A 15,084-nucleotide genomic window follows, 5' to 3' on the forward strand; every position below is an offset into this window, starting at 1 on the left:
TAGACTCAACAAGGCCTTACTATGTCTAGCAATTCTGATTCTATATCATAGCTCAGAAAAACAATTTCCCTAGTTACACCAATTTGCTCACCCAGTATCTCCAACAGACCAGTCTGCCGGGAATCATTAAAGTGTGCCAACTCATCACACTCCCAGAAAATATGTTCCCAATTACCTCTTTCTTATCCATCACACCTCCAACATTTGCAGTCTACATGAAGAAAAATTCTCTGGAGCTTACTTGTATAAAAATATCTATGTAAACATTTCTAAGTAAAAATCCTTAATCTTCTAATTTGTGTTGCATATTTGGAAGGCATACATGTATTCCCCCATTGTTTCTTTGTGAATTGCTTATGCAAGCTCTCTTCCAAATCCTTTCTAACCGCTTCTGATTAATTCTTATAGTTATCATGCAATATTTTATATGCATTACTAATTATTCCTTTTTTAACAGCAGCTTCTCTTCTAGAGTCTACTAAAAACTCTACCAGTGCTGGTCTTTCATTTAGGACCCCCTTATTTCTTTGTCTTTGCCTATACTCTGATATCAATCCTTGATAAGGAAGGCAATCCCTAACCTGAAGTCCAAATAAATTATTGGAATCTTCCCATTCCATTACGTTTCCCTCTCTAGTTATTTGCTCCCAATACCTTGGTTCCTTTGCCAGTTTTCTCCAATAAATTCCAGCCCCCTCTTGCCTATTGATAGTATCCCTAATTGCAATCATCCCTATCAGAGAATCTCCTTTCTCTATTCCTGTGTTAACTTACTACTTATAATACTTTCTGCTATTTTATGAATATAATATTCTGTATGATTATTATTATTCTCCTTAAAGATCTGCATCCAAAATCTCAGTCTCTCCTTGTTTCTTGAGCTTCCCTATGTTTCATCATCATCCCTTTCCACTTTGAATTACAGGTTTCTGCTTGTGCTTTGTATAGGAATTTTAACTGTGTAGCTCTGAAATACTCCTTCAAATCGCGTAATCCCAATCCACCATGTTCTATTGGAAGAATCAGCTTATCCTACTTTACACTTGCCGTCTTCCCTTCCCAGAAAAAATCCTTCAGATCTTTATTAATTGCTATCTACAACTTCTCCTCTCATTGATAAAACATGTCTAACCTGTGTATAAGACTAAAGGAACTAAAAACATTTTAACTGCTTGTATCATACTATCCATATCCATGCAACAGAGCTTCCAATTTCTCTGTTTTTGTATTATCTTTTGTTTAGTCTATTCCCACATATCCTTAGCTGCCACACCTGAATCATTTTTAATCCATACTCCTAAATAGTTCATTTTATCACTTCCCCATAAATATGGATATTGTTGAACCAATTCATGGGTGAGTACATAATTTACCGATATTGCCTTTGTTTCAGCTTCATTAATTTTGTATCCCAAAAAGATCTAAAATTGTCTCAAACTGTTCCACAACACCATAATGCCCTTTTCTGGTTTTGTCAGGTATCAAGGTAATCCCTTCTTTTCTGTTTAAAATTCTGCACTTGCTCCTCTCCTTGTTATGCGAGATTCCCCCTGTTCTGTCATACTTTAACATTTGTCAGTCCCTCTAAATACAATTCTTGATACATCTTAACCATATCTCCCTTTCTTTTATTTCCACCTTGTTTTTAAACTCCACTTTAATATTATCCCACTCCCTAGCTATATTTTCAGAAGAAATGTCTATCTTTTCTAATAGCGCCTGAATAATTTTCACTACCCATTCCTTAAATTCCTCAGACTTCAACAGATAGGTGTGTAAGTGCCAGTGTTTCATTTTTTATTTCATTACTCTGTGTTTTTATTTTAGTTATTATGCAGTGGTGGTGCTGCGGTAGCGTCGTCACCTCACAGTTAGACGTTGCCCATTCGATTCTCAGTTAGAGCATCTTCTGTGTGCCAACATGCATGAATGGGTGTTCCTTCATTGAAGGTTGTGCGTTAGGCCCGGCAAGCCAGCATGTAAAACTCTATTGCCAATCATTAGCGGACCGGACTTCCGCTGTGGCGACCCCTAACCAGGAAAAGCTGAAAGAAACAAACATTGGAACATGATCTGAAACAGTTATCGGATGCGTATCAAGACCTTAAATTAAATGCACATGTCCCTGTGAAATGTAAATTCTGTCTAGCCTAGCCCAGTTTTTGTATCTTGGGGAATAATATGTAAATTCACATCTTCCATGACAAATATTTTCATATATTTCTTCAAAAGTCTACCTTTCTTTGTTATACTTCCCCTTCTGAGCCCCCCCAGACACATCTTCACTTCTGAAAATCAAATTCCAGCCCCCATCTATAAGGAATATTTATTGCTGAAAGTTGATTATTTCTCCCAGAATTTTTTTACGCTCCATTATAGCAGTTTTAGGTGGAATATAAATACATGCCAATGTAATCTTCCTCCCTTGTCAGTAACCCCTTAGAGCTACACATCTACCGTTATTATCTATCTTCTTCTATCACTATTGGAGCTGCTCTTGCAATTAATTTAATACTCCTCTTTTCCTTTGTCCCAGGTATTCTGCTGAATAAACATCCTGAAACCCTTTCTTTATCAAATTCACATGTTCAGTTCTTTCCAGGTGTGTCTATTGTAACATAGCTATTTGTACTCCACATTTTTAATACTGTTCTCTATTCTTTCTTTTTTGTATTTATATGTGAGACTGTTGACATATAAAAACATTACAGAAAGCATATTTGTATTAAAAAGTTATTATTCTCACCTTTTAAGTATAACAGCTTTTTTGTTAAATATCTAGTTCCAGCTTTTGTGTTACATGCATACACTGTTTGACAGGTTGAACTTTTATACAGTTGTTTCTTGTCATATCCATTTGAGCCTATGTCACATCTTACAAAACTTTTTGTTTTACTGAAAGCCCTCAAACAAAAAACAAACCCACCCCAATACCCCCAAAACCTCTCAACTTAATACTAATACGCAAAGCTATATACATCTGCAAATATTGGAGTTTTACCCATTTTAATAGGATCAAATATCCCAAACTGACAGCCACACTCACAGAGCTGAGGTAACCTAAAAGAATGCTAAGACACATGTTGTAGCCTATGCTTCTACTAAGTATTGCCTGGTTTTGTCTTATCTTTATAGCTCTCCCAGCTGGGAAAACACCTGAATGGTTTCAGAGAACATTATCTCCTAGCTAATTTCTCTTTTTTTAGCCAATTTCTCTTTATCATATTGTGTCCATGGAGACATGAGAACCAGATACAGAACTGCTACTAAGGATACATTTATTTGCTAGAAAAAGCCTTATAATATTCAATATCCTTTTTCATTTACCTGTTTTCTCTTAAAATTGTTACTAGATCACACTAAGGGCCTTAATCCAGTCATTCCCTTATGCAATAATGAGAAAAAGTGCATTAATTTTTCTTTTGTGATGCTCTTCTAACCAGACTTTTTTACATTGTAGTGCTTGCATTTCTTAAAACTGAACAAAGAAAAAGAGAGAAGAAGGGAGAAAGAAAATAAAGCAGAGGCACCTGTTTACAATAATATCTCCATTATACTTAAAAACAACTGAAAGAACTTTATAGCATGCAAATAAAATCATACACTATAAAAATAGTACCATTAAGAACAATTTTGTTTTACTAACAGTTAACTTTCTCCTTCCTCTTCCCCTCCCCTAACTCCTGAACATTAATGACGTGAAGTAGGGCATATACTCTAGAGTCTCCCACAAATCCAACAAAGTCTAAAAAAGTTCAATATTTCCAGATGTTCTTGTTCTGTCATATTACACACATATAAATTATATAATTGTAATCCCTCATTTATCAATTTTCAAATACTGGTTTTATTCCTGTTCATATGCATCTCTCAAATCCTGTTTCTGCTTCATTTCCAATTTACTCTTGATTCTTCTAGTCAGCTGTCATGCTCCCTTCCTTCTCTCCAGTATTTTTTGTTGAAACATTGGAAAAGGTTTCACTAGCACGGTCTATCTGTGGTCTTTAATCCCAGAAGAACAAGAAGCTGAATCTCCTTCTGTTTCACAGTTCACTTTTTGTTGGACATATTTTTGTATTTTGTCATTAGCATGTACTTCACCAAAAAATTATTTTGTCCCTCCAGGGAAGAATATATTGAAGATAACTGGGTACAGCAGTTTGAATCTTATGCCTGCTTCTCAACATTCCATAGTAGAATAAATTTACTCCTCTTCTGCCTGATGTACAATGAGTAATCATTCTCCACAAACACTCTGCTGTTTCCCACTTTTATTACTTTGTCTTTCTGCCACAGTTTTGTCAGAGTCCATTCCTTCTGCTGGTAGGATTGCATCTTTACCATTAAAGGCCTAGGTTGCTTTACCATAGCCAGATTTAGAGCATACACATGATGTGTCCTTTCAATTAACAACTCTTGCTGTGGAATACCAGTCCAGTTGCTTATTTGTATTTTCATAAAATTAATACAGTCTGTTCCTTCCAGCCTCTCTGGTATAGCTGAAAATTTCAGGCTTTCCCTACATGCTCTGTCCTCTAATTCTTCTATTTTTTTGAAACATCTTTTCTTGAGCAGCCTCATATTTGGCCAGCCTTTTTTTCATTTTGACCTCTGATTTTTATAGTTTTTTCACCTCTTCTGAATATCTATTTAAATCATCTTCCATTTTTCCAGCCTATTGTTGTTTGAGTCGATATACTCCATCAGTGTTTTCTTTATTTTAACCAAGTCTATCTTATGCTTTCCTCTAGGTTACTGGAAGTCATGTCTGAAGCTTGCACTGCTTTTTGCTGATCAACTGCAGTACTTTTTCCCAGTCAGTGTTTTTTTTTTTCTCACTGTTTGTTACTGATTTCCTTTCAGGTCCTCTGTATTTCTTTTTCCTGGCATCCAGGCAATGCACCTACTAGTCAGTTACTAAAATTTACCCAGAAACACAAAAGTCCATTGGCCTTGTCTGCTGAATTTCTGTTTTCACAGTGGGAGAGCTAGAATCCTATGCTGCAGCAAATTTGAAAGATTAGGCAGATGAACTATTTTCCATCAAACATACAAAAAAATATAGTAATAAAAAAAAAAAAACAGAAAGCACACAGTACCTGGCTGAATAACAGAGGCATTAAATCAGCATCTTATTTGCCTGCTTTGCTTTTCACAGCCCAGAACAAGGATGCAGTATTTTAAAGAGTGGCTGAATTAGAAACACTTTCCCTAACACAAGAAGTGCAGGAAACTTAAATAGATTTTTCAAAATGTCAGACTGGACTCATATTGCCCAGCCTGCTTTTGCAAAAGGATTGTTCAGCAATTAATATTCCAGTCAAACTCTCAATGGAGAAACAAGCAATCTCAAGTTTGTCATCTTTCAATGTTGCAGAGAAAAAGTAAGGATGAAAATGTTACCTTAAAGGTCATTAATGGACTTCAAAGCTTCCCTGGGTACCTACTTAAATTCACTCAACTTATTAAAATCCCCACTAGATGCACCACCAACAACAGCCAGGGCTCCATACTTGACTGGATTATAGTTTCTGACCCATCCGAATATTTTAATTCTAGCATCCCTCCCTGACACTCTAAGTGATCACCTTCCTGCTTTTGCTCTCAGGTCTCTCTCTCTCTCTCATCCCTTTAAAAAACATCAATACAAAGCCATAAGGAATACAGCTAACTTTGATCCACAAGCACTTATTAAAAAATTAAAAGACATAAACTGGTCCATTCTCAAAATACCCCCTCTAGATGAATCTGTCAACTACTTCAACTCAACCTTACTGGACATTCTAAAGCACCTAGCACCCATATGTAGGAAAAGAATCAAAAGCAATTCCACTCCTTGGCTATCCAAAACTTCTAAAGATCTGATGAAAATCAGAGACAGAACTGGAAACAATGGTGTACATCAAAATCCTCCTTTGATCTATTACAGTTTAGACAACTGCATAACCAAACCAAAAAAATCTAAAAAAAAAGACAAAAAAGACTACTATATAACACTACAATCTACTACTAAACAAAATTCAATTCTGGCCTACCATCTCTTCACTCCTCAACCCCAGAAAAAAAAAACTAACCCCACCCCATTTCCCGAAAAAACCCTGATCAATTAGCTAACATCTTCAACAAACACTTCATTGAATGTATACAAAACATCACTGCAAACTCTCTCCCCCTCTCCCCATTTCCCTATACAGCCCTTCCATTTCTCATACCCCACCCCCTAACTCTCTATCCTCCTCTTCTGCCCTTGACTTACCCTTTCACCCTCACACCTCTGTTCCCACAACTAATCATGTTTTTACACTTCAACCTGTCTCCACAAGTACTATTAAAAGGCTCCTTCTCAAACTCAAACCATGCTCTATCTCTCCAGACAACCTCCCAGTCAAATATCTCAAAATGTCAGCTGAATCCATAGCCTATCCTATATCCATCCTCATTAACAGATCCATCTTAGATGCTTACGTTCCAATACTCTGTAAAAAATCCTTCATTATACCTCTACACAAAGGCAGTAACTCCATTCAAATGTCCACCTACCGGCCATACTCTCAAAGAGCAAGAAATCTGAACAAAGCCATAATAAAAGGCCCCAAAATAGGGACAAATTTTAAATATTGCTCTTGCAAACTTAGAAAGTTGATAGAATTAGAGGTTTTGCATTAGCATGAATTTTCTGAAGGGTTTCAAGTCTGAAACTCAAATGTCTGTCATTATTTTCTAACTTCAGTCTTTAATGATTTGCCACTAATTTGCCAAATAAATACATAATTTTGTGAAAAACGGACCAAAAGTATGAGGCAAAAATCTGGACATTCTGCATAAAGCTGTGTAGTTGAGAAGTATGCCTCCAGCCCATTGCCCTTCTGTCACCCATCTCCAAACTCCTTGAAAACTGCATCTACTCTCACCTTCTCCACTACCTCCAAAAATCAGTTTATTACACCTACATGGCATGGCTTCAGACCTGATCACGGCACTAATACTACTGCTCTTCTATCTTTCACCGATACTGTTAATAAATCATGGGACTCTGGCAAACATGTCTCCTCTCTGTTCCTAGAGCTTTCTAAAGCTTTCAACACTATTCCACAGCACCTTCTTATTCAGAAGCTAAATGACCTTGGACTTTCTCCTCCTTCTATCAGATGGTTTGCTAGCTATCCATCTAATAGAGAGTAGGTAGTTAAATGGCAAGACTCCATCTCCTCTTTCCAGAATACCTCAACTGGAGTTCCCCAAGGCTCTATCCTTAGCCCCCTCTTATTCAACATCTTTACTAATGTACATACCTCCATCCCACTGAGTACACTCATACAATATGCAGATGACCCCTCAGTCATTTGCTGTTCCAGCTCTATTTCTCACCTTCAACAAATCACTCAAGCAGCTTTCGCTTCCATTGAAAGCTGGCTTGCTAACAATCAACTACTACTCAACCCTGCTAAAACTAAACTTCTAATTTTCACCCCCAAAACCCCCTCCCTAAATAAAAGCCAATTTACTATTCTCTCAGAGAACAACACTAAAATAGAACTTGTTCCCAGTACCAAACTTCTAGGTGTCACCACTGATGAACATGTTAAATTTGACCTCCATATTCAAAACAGTATTAAGAAAACACACCAAAAAGGTTGTATTCTCTACTTGTGCAAACATTTCCCACCCACAAAAATCACTCTTGCCACTTCCTACTTCTCCCCACTATCTTATATGGTGGCCCTGTTCTTACAAATTTTCAAACTAACCTCAAAACTAAGCTCAAAACTTGTTACAATCTTCTTCTTCTTCTTCTTCTTTCGGTTTTTCCCGGTTAGAGGTCACCACAACAGATCACCTGTCTGCTCATGATTGGCAGTGGAGTTTTTTACAGTGTTGAGTTGCCAGCCCGATGCCCAACCTTCCATAGAAGGCATGCACAGTACTCCACACAGCACTGCATACCACTTTGCTCTCTAAATTGCCTTGAACTTTCCCAATACCTAATTTTCCTACAACTTAAAATGTCTCACACAATCATTCATATACCCTTGTCCTGCCTGGCTCTCAACATCATCTTCCCATGCACCCACTGGATTGCTTAGGTCAGAAAATAAGCAACTTTTAGTTGTGCACCATCCCAGGTTATCTGCCCAACAAAATCTATACTCCTGCTTCATAGCAAAAATCTGGAACACCCTTCCCTTAACCACCAGATCCAACCACACACCTTCAGCCTTTAAACATTCACTTAAGGAACATCCCTCTAAATTCTGGACCTGCCCCTGCTCATCCCCAGGTTGACAAACCATTTACTACATAACTCTCCTATTTCTTATCAGTTTTCCACTCAATCTTCTCCTACCTGACTTTACTCTCTCCTCCCATCCTCACTGTACAATTCCATCTCCCCTTTCTTCTTTAACTCCTATCTCACCCTTTACCATTCTCTCATAAGACCTTTTCATGTGCTCACCAATCAATCCTGTGCTTATCTTGTGTTCCTATCAGGACCTTTTCTACATTTCTAATCATAGTATACAATTCTCTTTTGTACAAGTTGTATGTATTTAAGTTCCATTCAAAGCTAATTTGTAATTTGGTCGGTGCAGTGGTGCAGCGGTTAACATTGTAGCCTCACAGCAAGAGGTTCTCAGGTTTGATTCTCTGCTGGAGTGCCTTCTGTGCAGCGTCTGCATGTCCTCCCTGCATTCACGTGGGTTTCCTCTGAGTGATCTGGTTTCCTCCCAAAAACATGGGTTTGGAATATTTCTCCTTGGGCATCCCCTGAAAATAGGCTCTGTCCTAGTTGGACTTTTCTGGTCAACAAATGTTATCTAAATAAATACTGTTTATATTGTTACCCTAAAATGAAAAGATATTTTTTAACTTTTGTAACTACTGTAACTCTTACATGCTGGAGCTTTTCTCCCCTGACCTCCACTGAAAGTGGATTCGCTTAGGCCCAGTGGACTTTCTGGTAAACAAATATCAAATAAATAAATAAAAATAAAAAAATAGTGTTCCTTTGGTTTGCACTGCCTTCATCCCACAAATACTCCGCTAATGAAAAATGTCAGGAGTTAGATTTTTCTGAATAGTTGGCCTCAGCCATGGGCGTGCTATATCTTCCTCCTGGGCAAATATGATTTGCAAGCACAGAAGCACTTTCTCCTTCAGGATCTTTACATTTATTAATGTTAAACTAAGTTTGTTGTTTGTGGGTTGCTAACTGGGAAAGTTTTACTTCAACTTACTTTTTTTTCTATTTAAAACTGAGAAAAGCCTCAGGTGAAAGCTTGTTCTTAGTTAATCATAACAAACTAGGATTTTTACTCAGTGGCCTATAGCTGATAATCAAAAGGAACCTCATCTAAGTCAGCAATTGCCTCCTGTTTCCACCTAGTTTCCAAGTATTTGTTTCAAAATATTTAATCCTTAAATGGTAGGACATTTAAGGATAATTATGGAAGAATACGCCTTGATCAAACAGTAGTTACTCAGCAATGTGTTTAAAGAGATTGATTTAATCCTCCAGTGTAACACACCTGGTAACCTTGGGTGGATTGTTGTGCCACAAGCTGGTGATATTTTAATGGCATAACAAATCATCTTTTGTACACTGCATATTGACTGCACTTTATGAAATAAGTATGCAAAGATAATGACAGTCATGCAGTTATTTTAATGTATTTTTAGCTTTGACTTATGTTCCTTTTTTTTTTAATTCCAGGTTTTGATCCTGTCAGTCATGTGTGATCCATACACAGGTCAGTTATCTACCTTCTTACCTTGTCATAATACTTAAATGTTACATCTGTTATGCACATGTGTAGCTCTGAGTAAGCATTAACACTATAGGGCAACTATAATCAAGGTTTACAAAATGATCTACATTTAACATTAGTTTATTATGTTCTTATTATAATTTCATTGGGGGATTCACCCACCCATGATATTTTCCATGCCAGATTTTCTGATCTCCTTTTCCATTTTATGTTACATTTTGTAGAGTCCTCTGCCTCCAGACTTGAGGGCATGCAGGCCTAACTACTTGTGGCAAGGTCCTTGTCACCTGTTCAAACTGCCAAGGAGGACTTTTTTCTCCTTAAGCCTTCCTCTGTTGCATGTCCAGCGGTGTCATGTTGCATAGAGAGAATGTCAACATACTTCCACTTTACAAATACGCCTATAGGTGCAGAGAGTTTCTATTTCAGAAGTCCTACACTGCTGATCACATTCAAGCCCTAGGGTGTCAGCAGATTGACAGAAACTTGTGTGCCTTCCATGAAAGAAAAAGAGAAACTGAAGGTCCTGCCTGTGATGTCCCCTCTTCTGGGCCAGTAGTCAAGGAGCCTGAATCCTCACCACTGACACTAGAGAGGGATGTTCACATATTACAAAAATTGATTCACACAGTATTTTCAGATGCAGCTCCCTGCACCAAGCACAATTTCCCTTAAAAGCATTCAGGGAACACACTCAGTCTAGGGGCTGGGTTTCCCTCTCTCTATCCAGGGCACTGTAGAGTTGAGTCCTCAGCCAAGTGTCCCAGGCCAAGTCCTCCACCACCCTCTCTGTGAAACCAGTGCACTGTGTCCCTGCTCCAAGTAGCTGACACACACACTCTTTGAGATTTGATTTTCACACACATACACACACACACACACACACACACACACACACACACACACACACACACACACACACACCTGGGAAAGGCTGTCACATATTTACCAGCTATGCACCTCTGCCCAGACTATAAGGTAGATACTACAACCAGGACACTCCAAAGCCAGATACTCTAAGGCTCTTACAAAGGTTCCCAATTATACTGAGTGAAATTAATACTAATACAAATGGTAATGTTGGCCAACAGCAAGGATTTCAGGAGCAGCCACAGTGTCACCAAATAAATATAAGCAGTCTCAAAGCATAAAATATTGTCTAAAAGACCAGCTACAATGAAAAATGTAAATATATTTAGTAATAAATAATAAAACAACATGAAAATACTAAATACATATTTACAATAAATACCAGAGTTTCAATCACAGGAAATGTATATAGATTCACACAGTTACAGAAAAACAGGATTTAACTAATCTCACTATATTTTCCTGACTGATCCAAAGAATTACTATTTCCTGGTTACTTACTAAAGCAAGGGAGGTTGAAGTCAATGAGTAGTCTTCCTTCTTTGTCAGGTTTCAAAAGCAGACTACATTGGGACTTCTATCTCATATAAAACATCATTTTAGTCCTGGATTACAGAATGACATCACACATACCTGGTCATCTGACTTCTGGTTCCCATACTACCCCCTTTACTAGCAACTGAACCACAATCTAGCACATATGTGTCAATAATACACACACACACACACACACACACACACACACACACACACACACACACACACACACACACACACACACACACACACACACACACACACACACACACACACACACACACACACACACACACAGCTTTGCTAAGATCTGTTGCAGCTCCTGGAAGTCATAAAAGAATTTCAAACTTCCACCTTTCCAGAGTAGCAATTAGTTCACTGCTAAAGACAATACAGAAGGCTTCCTAGTACAGACGTTATGTCTCTGGCTGCACCGAGACCTGTGAGATACAATCTTTATGACCTAAATTAAGTAATTTAATTTCAAACTATTTTTCAAAGTTAGCTGGACTGAGATTAACCTCTTCTCTTTGGCTCTCCACTTAGACAGCTAAAACTTAAGTTACCCTTTTTCATCTGTAGCTTAGTGCACACTGCAGTGTTTAGGATAAACCACATTTTTCATCTTTCCTTTAAACATCTGTTGCAAGACCAACAGTTATTGGAGACCCAATATTCTGCCTCCTGGTAGTCATCTTGGGACCAGTGCTTCTGTTTTCTCCTGGTGAGAGAAGGAATATAAGGACATTATTTCCTGGAGACTTCTGATCATCAGAAAGCTTAATACCTGATTTATAGTTGACAGATTGGAATCTGTGCTTATATTCCAGTCCTGGTGAGAGAAGGAGCAGTGCATTGATTCCTGACTGTTTCTGTTTGGAGAATGAGTGTCTGTGCTTAACATTCCTAATTGGTCTGTTTACTGTCCAAGGCATCTACCAGGAAAAGGCTACAACCCTACAGACCCTTGCATCATCTGGGACAAGATTGTGGATCACCAAACAGGCTGTGGCCTGCTTCTCTTCTTGGGATTGGTAATAACATTTTGCTTCTGGTGAGAGAAGAAGCAAAGGAGTATTGTATCTCAACAGAGTGAAGCTGTGGTGAGACCAGCATTAGTAGTAGCCAGGCAGTAGCCATTCATGCAACTCCACTCTTTTCATCATCCTTGACAAGCTAATTATCTGTTTTCAGTATGCACTGCTTGATTTGTTTATGAGTTCAGAATATCTGCCTAAATACTGCATTCTTAAATTTTCAGGGTCTACATATTAGTTTCCCCTCAAGTGTTTAGCAGTGCTCTCTACAGACTCAGACACCTTGAGTGCATTTTTCCTGTAAAAGCACAATTGAAATTTCTCCAATACCTTGTTGCACACAGGACATCTAGTTTGCAGTGACAAGCACTGTCCACATAGTTGCAAACTGGATACTCCTGACAATGATTGATATTCTCACTCCAGCTGTATAATCAATAAAAAAGGGTCTGTTGACATGGATATGGACTTTCCTACTGTTTCTCTTACCAGCTTGGTGGATATGGGCATCCTGATGCAATACAGAAATTGTCTAATGTTTACTGACAAACAGTTAATTCTCAAACAAACTGATATGGTATGTGAGAGATGTATTTATACAATGTCATTGGAGGCGAAGCTCTAACATAAAAGTATTCCTAATGTCAATAAGGTTGTCAGTAGTACAAATGCTGCACCCATCATGCACAATTCAAAGTAGACATATTAACCCACATATGCTGAGGCACTTACATGTAACATTCCTAAACCACAAAAACTTCCAAGACAAAGTACACATAGCAAATACTCTCAGCAGCCCCTAATGAGCTCTTTCAAAACAACACCCACATCAACACATAGAGCTGCATCTCAAAGAGCCTCTACCTCTAAGGCCATAAGGCAAGCTACCACACAATCCAACATTCTAATCATTAGAGACTCCATCATGAGACACACTGATGTCCCTCTCACTAGGGTGAGTAAGGAGAAAGTTATGGCCAGTTGCTTATCAGGGGCTAGGATCCACCACGTTATGCATGCACTCAGGTCATTGGACCACAATTACCAATATGACTCAGTCATAGTCCATGTGGGAGTAAATGGCCTGAGATGTACCTCCCTAGACTATATGAAGAGAGACATCATGGAGCACTCAGAATATGTGTCTCATGCTGGCATGAGCCTAGCATTGAGCAGCATTTTACCTTCTCCAAGGATGATGCCACAATACAAATAAAAGATGATTGACTTTAATAATTGGCTTAGTTTCTGGTGTCATTTTAAGGGGGTGCAATGTTTGTCAGCATGGAAGGAGATGGTCAACAGACCATGCTGCTTTGCCAGGAATGGCCTGCACCTCTCCCCTCTAGGCTTTCAAATATTAGTTAAAACATTGTCTTCCCCCATAGTGCCTTTTTTTAGGCAATGCCAAACTGAAAATACTTGTGACATAGCAAATCAAAACCAAGAAAATCTAAAGGTATTACTGCTCAATGATAGGAGTCTAAACAAAAAACTCCACTCCCTAGAAGTTCTCTTTACCCTAGAGAATGCTTATTTCTATGCAGTCACTGAGACATGGTTTAAAGCTGAGGAGGGCACACCAACAGTGCAAGGTTATAATGCCTTCCACACATTTAGGCCAGCTACTTCACAGGCAGGGACTAAAGGTGGAGGTGTCTCTATTTACATCAAAAATAAATAGACATCAATGTTGGTCAAACAGGACAATGCATTTGAGCTGCTCCATGTCCAAATCACCATAAGTAAAATCAAATGGCACTTCCTTGCAAGCTATAGGTCCCACTTTAAGACACAGGAAACCTATACCATGTATTTAAACTTATTTGAAACACTAACCATTCAACACAATACCATATTCATGGGTGACTTTAATTACCCCCACTATTAACTGGGAATCCTATGCAACCCCAAACATACATGCACAGAGATTCCTGGATTTTGTAAGCACAAATTCCCTGGACCAGATAGTCAATACACCAACTTGGTGTGCGGTCATACTGGATCTGTTCCTCACTAATATGGGAGACTGCTGCACACCCCTACTGTAATGCCTTCCCTGGTAAGGTCAGACCACAAAATGGTCTCCTTTGAAGTAAAAATAAAACCTAGACTCCCAGCTAAACCTGGCATATTCAGGAAGTATTCTAAGGCTAACCTCCTGTTATTAAGTGAGAACCTGGCAAACTGTCAAGCCCCCATAAACCCTGGGAATACTGCTGCCTATGCAGAACTATTCACAGAACCCCTGTACAAGCATGTTAATAGACGCATAGAGGCAGCTGTACCCACCAGGAAGAAGTACAGAACTTACTCAAAAATCAAGCCACCCTGGTGGAATCACAGAATCAGTCTGATGTATAACAGGAGGAAGCAAATCATGGCATAAATTAGGACGTGCAGCACTCAGCAGGATAAAAGCACTCTCATCAAACTAAACAAACAACTCCGAGGACAAATAAAGTCTACCAAAGCCAAATTTGAGGTACATTTGGTCTCCCAGGCCAAGGAAAACCACAAAGCTTTCTTTAGCTATGTCTGCAACCTCAAAGACAATACACAATTGTGTGCAGAGCTCATTGTAAATGGAACCACCTATACTGAGCCAGAAGATATAGCAAACCTCCTGGCTGACAAATTCAGGTCCAACTTTACCCCCCCCCAACCTTCCCTCAGGAAATATCATCACATATAACTCACCCTACTATTACTATGAAACAGGTCCTTAATGCTCTCTCTAACACCAAGAACACTGCATTAATGGGCCCAGATAATATCCCAGGATGCCTTCTAAATAGCATGAAACAGGACCTATCAGTGCCTCTGGAATTACTATTTAACTGCAGCCTCCAAACAGGCTTCGTGACTCATGA

General features: G+C 38.6%; 1 long non-coding RNA gene across 1 annotated transcript in view; it reads left to right on the forward strand.

The window, feature by feature from the left end:
- Positions 1–15,084, forward strand: part of LOC122792947 — a 76,964-nt gene that overhangs the window by 13,867 nt on the left and 48,013 nt on the right. The window contains exon 2 of the long non-coding RNA XR_006363431.1: positions 9,713–9,749. This is a non-coding gene — a long non-coding RNA (uncharacterized LOC122792947). The remainder of the gene's footprint in view (positions 1–9,712; positions 9,750–15,084) is intronic.

Source organism: Protopterus annectens, chromosome 2.part0, assembly GCF_019279795.1.
Source record: "Protopterus annectens isolate FY-2018-M chromosome 2.part0, PAN1.0, whole genome shotgun sequence".
Lineage (NCBI taxonomy): Eukaryota > Metazoa > Chordata > Ceratodontiformes > Protopteridae > Protopterus > Protopterus annectens.